General features: G+C 33.7%; 1 non-coding gene across 1 annotated transcript; it reads right to left on the reverse strand.

Moving 5' to 3' along the window:
• Nucleotides 1-442: 442 nt before the first annotated feature.
• Nucleotides 443-549, reverse strand: LOC139860752 (small nucleolar RNA R71). The gene has a single exon (XR_011763375.1). It is a non-coding gene; the product is annotated as a small nucleolar RNA R71 (small nucleolar RNA).
• Nucleotides 550-6486: the final 5937 nt, after the last annotated feature.

Genomic DNA, 6486 nt, shown 5'->3' on the forward strand with positions numbered 1-6486 from the left:
TGTTGAGGAACCTACCATTAAATCAGAATCCTACAGTGATTCAGATTCAACAAATTCAATTATGGAAAATCTGGAACCTCTGAGTATGGAAGACCGAATGCGAGCTAAACGCACTGGCCAAGGTCACGCAATTACTCAACCTGACATTAATGCGCCAGATTATGAAATCAAAGGACAAATTCTACACATGGTAACTAATCAATGCCAATTTAGTGGTGCACCGAAGGAAGATCTAAATGAACATCTTCATACTTTTAATAGGATCTATACTTTATTTAAAATCCGAGAAGTGGAGGATGAACAGATATATCTCATGTTATTTCCCTGGACTTTAAAGGGAGAATCCAAAGATTGGTTGGAATCGTTACCTGAAGGGGCGATTGATACATGGGACGTTGTTGAAAATTTTCTTAAACAATTCTTTCCGGCATCTAAAGCCGTGAGACTTCAAGGAGAAATTGTTACGTTCACACAAAAACCAAATGAAACTCTATATGAGGCATGGACAAGATTTGGAAATTTATTAAGAGGATGTCCGCAACATGGTTTAGACACTTGTCAAATAGTACAAATATTCTACCAAGGATGCGACATCACTACACGAAAAGATATCGATATAGCAGCTGGTGGTTCCATTATGAAGAAAACAGCAACTGACGCTTACAAAATTATTGATAACACTGCTTCCCACTCACATGAGTGGCACCAAGAAAAAGATATCGTTAGATCATCTAAAGCAGCTAGAGCCAATTCTAGCCATGACTTAGATTCCATTTCTGCAAAGATAGATGCTGTCGAGAGACGAATGGAAAAGATGACTAAAGATATTCACTCAATACAAATTAGTTGTGAGAAATGTGGAGGACCACATTTAACAAAAGACTGTCTCAATATTGAACTAACAATGGAACAAAGACATAATGTTTCATACATAAACCAAAGGCCTGGAAATAATTATCAGAATAATTATCAAATGCCAAGACTAATTTATAATCAAAATCATAATTATAACTGAAGTGTTCCATACAACAACCAACAAGGTCCAAGCAATCAACAAGTATCCAATAATACTTACAACCAGCAAAGACCTATTTTTCAAAACAAACCACCACAAACCGATGATAAAAAGCCAAATTTAGAAGACATGATGTCAAAGCTAGTTGAATCTCAAACACAGTTTTTCACGTCTCAGAAACAAACCAATGAACAAAATGCTCAAGCATTTAGAAATCAACAAGCTTCTATTCAAAATCTGGAACAAGAAGTGAGCAACCTAGCAAGGTTGATAGGTGAAAGAAAACCGGGAAGTTTACCTAGTGATACAAATGCTAACCCCCGGAATAAAACAGCTAAAACCATTACCACAAGAAGTGGTATTACACTTAAACCACCTAAAATGCCTGTAATTTCTGATGAAGCTATTCCTACTCTACAAGAACCACAGTCTGAGCAAGATAAGAAAACATAACCGGTAGTTGAAAAGGTTAATGAAGATAACACAGTTAAAGCTAAACCTTATGTTAAACCATATCAACCACCACTTCCTTACCCGAGTAAAATGAGAAAAGAGAGACTTGAAGCCGAGCAATCCAAATTCTTGGATATGTTTAAACAGATAAATGTCAATCTTCCTTTCATTGATGTGATTTCAGGAATGCCTAGATATGCTAAATTCTTGAAAGATCTGATCACAAATAGAAAGAAAATGAAAGAACTCTCGGCTGTTATTATGAATGCTAATTGTTCTGCAGTGCTTTTGAATAAGATACCAGAAAAATTATCAGATCCAGGAAGTTTCACGATTCCATGTTTTCTGGGTAGTCTTAGTTCAATAGAAGCATTGGCAGACTTAGGTGCTAGTATAAATCTAATGCCGTATTCACTATACGCTAAACTAGACCTTGGAGAATTGAAACCAACACGAATAAGCATACAACTAGCTGATCGATCAGTAAAATATCCTAGAGGGATAATGGAGAACATGCTAGTTAAAGTTGGTACTTTAGTATTTTCAGTAGATTTTGTTATTCTGGACATGGAAGAAGATTCTCGAGTTCCTCTCATATTAGGAAGACCATTCTTAAACACGGCTAAAGCAGTAATAGACGTGTTCGGTAAGAAATTGACCCTAAGTATAGAGGACGAGAGTGTTACCTTTTCTGTTGATAGAGCCATGCAACAACCGCAATTTGCAGATGATACATGTTATTATATTCAAACTATAGATTCACATGCAGAATTGTTAGAAGAATTTTCAGAATTACAAGGAACAGGAGAATGTTCTTTAGGAGAAGGAATTGAACCAATTGATGAAACTAAAATGTTAGCTACACTTATAGCTAATGGATATGAACCAACAACAGAAGAAATTCAAATGCTAAAAGAAAAAGACAGATATCGATATAAATCATCGATAGAAGAACTACCGATATTAGAGTTAAAGCCACTTCCAAACCATTTGGAATATGCTTATTTACATGGTGAATCTGAATTACCTGTAATAATATCGTCTTCTCTTACTGAAAATGAAAAATCTCAACTCATTTCTGTGCTAAAAGCTCATAAACCAGCTATTGCATGGAAGATTCATGATATTAAAGGAATAAGTCCTTCGTATTGCACACAAAAAATCCTTATGGAAGAAGGTCATAAAACGTATGTGCAACGCCAACGAAGACTAAATCCTAATATGCAAGATGTTGTTAAAAAAGAAATTATTAAACTGCTAGATGCAGGTTTAATTTATCCAATCTCTGATAGTCCATGGGTAAGCCCAGTTCAATGCGTACCTAAGAAGGGTGGCATGACTGTCATCACAAATGAGAAAAATGAGCTTATTCCTACTAGGACTGTAACAGGATGGCGTGTTTGTATTGATTATAGAAAATTAAATGACGCCACCAGAAAAGATCACTTTTCCTTACCTTTCATTGATCAAATGTTGGAAAGATTAGCCGGAAATAGTTACTATTGTTTTCTTGATGGTTTTTCTGGATATTTTCAAATTCCAATCGCACCCGAGGACCAAGAGAAAACCACATTCACGTGCCCTTATGGTACTTTTGCTTACAAACGCATGTCATTTGGACTTTGCAACACCCCTGCAACCTTTCAAAGGTGCATGATGGCGATTTTTCATGGCATGATAAAAGAATCAGAAGTTTAAAAGAATTTAAGGAAGGAGACAGAGTTCTTCTTTTCAATTCAAGATTCAAGCTATTTCCTGGAAAATTGAAATCAAGATGGTCTGGACCATTCATAGTCAAAAGAGTTTTCCCGTACGGAACAGTAGAATTAATAAATTCAAATGGGATTGAATTTAAGGTTAATGGTTACAGAGTTAAACATTACATAGATAGTCCGATGGAAATTGACAACGAAGTTAATCACAATTTCAACACCACAGCTAACTAAGTGTGGGGAGAATCAAGTCTTTTAAGGATAATATGTATTTCTATTAGAGTTGGATATTCTGTTTTCGTGTAGTTTCTGAAAATGGAATCTGAATGGTCTTTCCCTAGCAGACCCTAAAGAACTAGTCTTCTCCCCCCATTCTGAATTTTTATTTTTTTTAGGTTTTACAAGATGAAGACTTCCTGTGAACTAAACCATGGTCTAATGCTACACGCTTTGATCACTAAACGTAATAATGACACCCTTCCAAGTGAATTGGTATCATTAATCAGAGGCAAATTGGACGGAGTAAGAAAAGAATCCAGGAACGAAAATAATAAGTTACATTTTGGTACAGGAAAATCAAAATCCGCAACGAAAAGAAGAGCACGACACCTTGAAAGATGTCACAAATGCGAAAAATGGTCACACGAAGGTAAATGTTCAAATAATCAAACATATTCAAATACCGAATTTGTTACTTTTTGCAGAGAAGAACCATTCATATGTTTCGAAGAAAAATCGTTGAATATCTTTAATCAATCAACCCAAAATATTTCAGAAATTCGTCAGGAGTAAAACTAGGTAATATAGCAGAAATTACTTTACCGAAAAAAGGGGCGTATATTTTTGATAATATTTGATTGATTAAAGTGGGATAAAAGACCAAAAAGATTTTTAATTTTATTTTTACTTTGTTTTTTTTAAATTAATATTAAATTATTATTATAAACTTTTTAAAATTAATATATATTTAAGTTTGTAAATAATTGAAAACTTAATATTTTTAATATAAGTTGTATGTTTAAAAAACAACATTTTTAATATAAAGTTTATATGTATAAAAACAAAAATATAATATAAGTTTGGTGTGAATTTTTAATTTTAATATGAATTTTTAATTTTATGCTTTTTAAATTTAAGTTTGGTGTGAATTTAAAAACAAAAATTTACTTTATTTCACTAAGTTAAAAATTGATTTTTAAAATTCGTCGTGAGTTGAAAACTAGGTCGTTGAACTGAAATTGCTATACCCAAGAGAGGGACGAGAACTTGTATTATCATTATTTTTAATCTTATTGAATTAAAGTAAGTCAAAAACATTCAAAAAAACCCAAAAATCTTTGCTTTTAAAACCGCGCTTTGAATTGACAAATTTTAAAATTTTGTCGAGGGATGGACTAGGACACCGTTCCGAAACGCCCTCATCCTAAAAAGAAACAAAATTTTAATTTTTAATTATTTATATGTTTTATTAGTAAAGGTTTCATAAAAAAAAAAGCAAAAAGCACTGTACCCGGACCCCATGCGATCGCATGGGATTTGGCCTTCAGGACCATGCGATCGCATGGAGCTGAAAATCAGGCCAGGATCAAAAGACAGACGAGTTCTGCTCTCCACACAACACACAAACATATTCACGAACATACACCCCAAAACCTCTCAATTTTCATCAAATTTTCACCAAATTCAACCAGATTTCTTGCTATAATCCGCTCCAAACATGAATTTGATAAGAAGTTTATCAAGAAGGGTAACAATTTCACTCCTTAACCTCTTTAAATTTGATTTTTAGTGTTCTTGAGCTATATTTTACCTAATTTGATTTTGTTAATTTCTAGTGTAATTAGAGTTAAATTGTTAGTATTTTATGCATGTATAACCTAGATTGATGCTATTTAACATGATTTGAAGCCAAAAATTATAAAATTTTTAGAAATCTAGGGTTTGTGTTCTTGAGCAATTTGGGGCTTTTGATATAAACAAGGTTATGGCCGATTTTTGTCATGAATTATTGCTAAATTAAGTAGTGTAACATGTTTAGGTAGCTAAATGATCCAAACTTTGATCCTAAACATGATTTTTGAGAATTAAAGTGGACTTTTTAGGTCCAAAATTCATGAACTTGATTAATTTGATATAATTGCCATTTGAGACTTGTTTAATTGCTAGTAATGACTATTTTGACATGTTATTTGAGTTAAATGCTTATGAACTTTGTATACATTTTCATATATGCTTATTTGAAAAAGTGTAGAATTGTTAAAATTGTGAAAATGTGTATAAGTTTAATTTTGATTTAACATGTTATTGTAATTGTGTTAATTTGTTATTTTGCTAACACTAATGCATATTTGGATGCACAAATTTTGTGTTTAATGTGTTTTGTAGAGATTTACAGATACTGATGGTGCTTCATCATCATCTAGACGACCTGCTCCAGAACCTGAACCAGAAATGCAATATGAACATGAACCGGAACAACAACAGGAACAACAACAACAACCTGATCAACACGTACCTTATTATGATCTGCTACAATTTGTTGATGCCTTCATAGTATTTCTGATGCATCCGCCAGTAGAATACCCAATGATTCCTGAACACACGTTGCATCCTAATCTGAGATTCGATAGAAGCTGGAGAGATTACCCATCATATCAAAGTAACAAATTCAAACTGATACCGAAAAATGTAGAAGTGCCAAGGGTAATCGATTGAGATCCTTTGGAAAGGGTCCAACTAGCTAACTCAGTTAGGGAGCATCTGATCCAAAGGTATGGCAGTTCTTCTTTTACCGATTGGGAACGTCTTTTCACCATTCGTAGACCTGTATATAAGGAATGGTGTGTTGAGCTCATGAGTACTATAGCATTAAATGTAGATGTAGATAGATTAGATGATAGAAGTTTTCTTAGATTTATACTTGGCCGTAGGATGTACAGGATGTCCATGCTGGACATGGCCAGGGCATTACAGATTTACACTCCTAGTGAATTGCTACTACCCGATTGTATGAATTTAATTTATCGTGGTGAAAGGGTAGATAGGAATTTTGACGCGAACGCCATTTGGAGGCGTATGTCAAACTATAATGTTTTTACACTGGGAGGAAAACACTCCTACTTACATATTAACAAAGCCGAACTTCGTATAATTCATAGATTTTTGGCTAACTCGATTACACAGAGAGGTCACAACAAGGAGAAAATGACCTTACATGATTTATTTTACCTAAAGTGTATTCGAGACCCAAGAAGCTTTGTTAATATCCCCTACTGTGTTGGTTTTTATTTATCAAAAATGGTGGAA

This window comes from Rutidosis leptorrhynchoides, chromosome 7 (assembly GCF_046630445.1).
Source record: "Rutidosis leptorrhynchoides isolate AG116_Rl617_1_P2 chromosome 7, CSIRO_AGI_Rlap_v1, whole genome shotgun sequence".
Classification (NCBI taxonomy): Eukaryota; Viridiplantae; Streptophyta; class Magnoliopsida; order Asterales; family Asteraceae; genus Rutidosis; species Rutidosis leptorrhynchoides.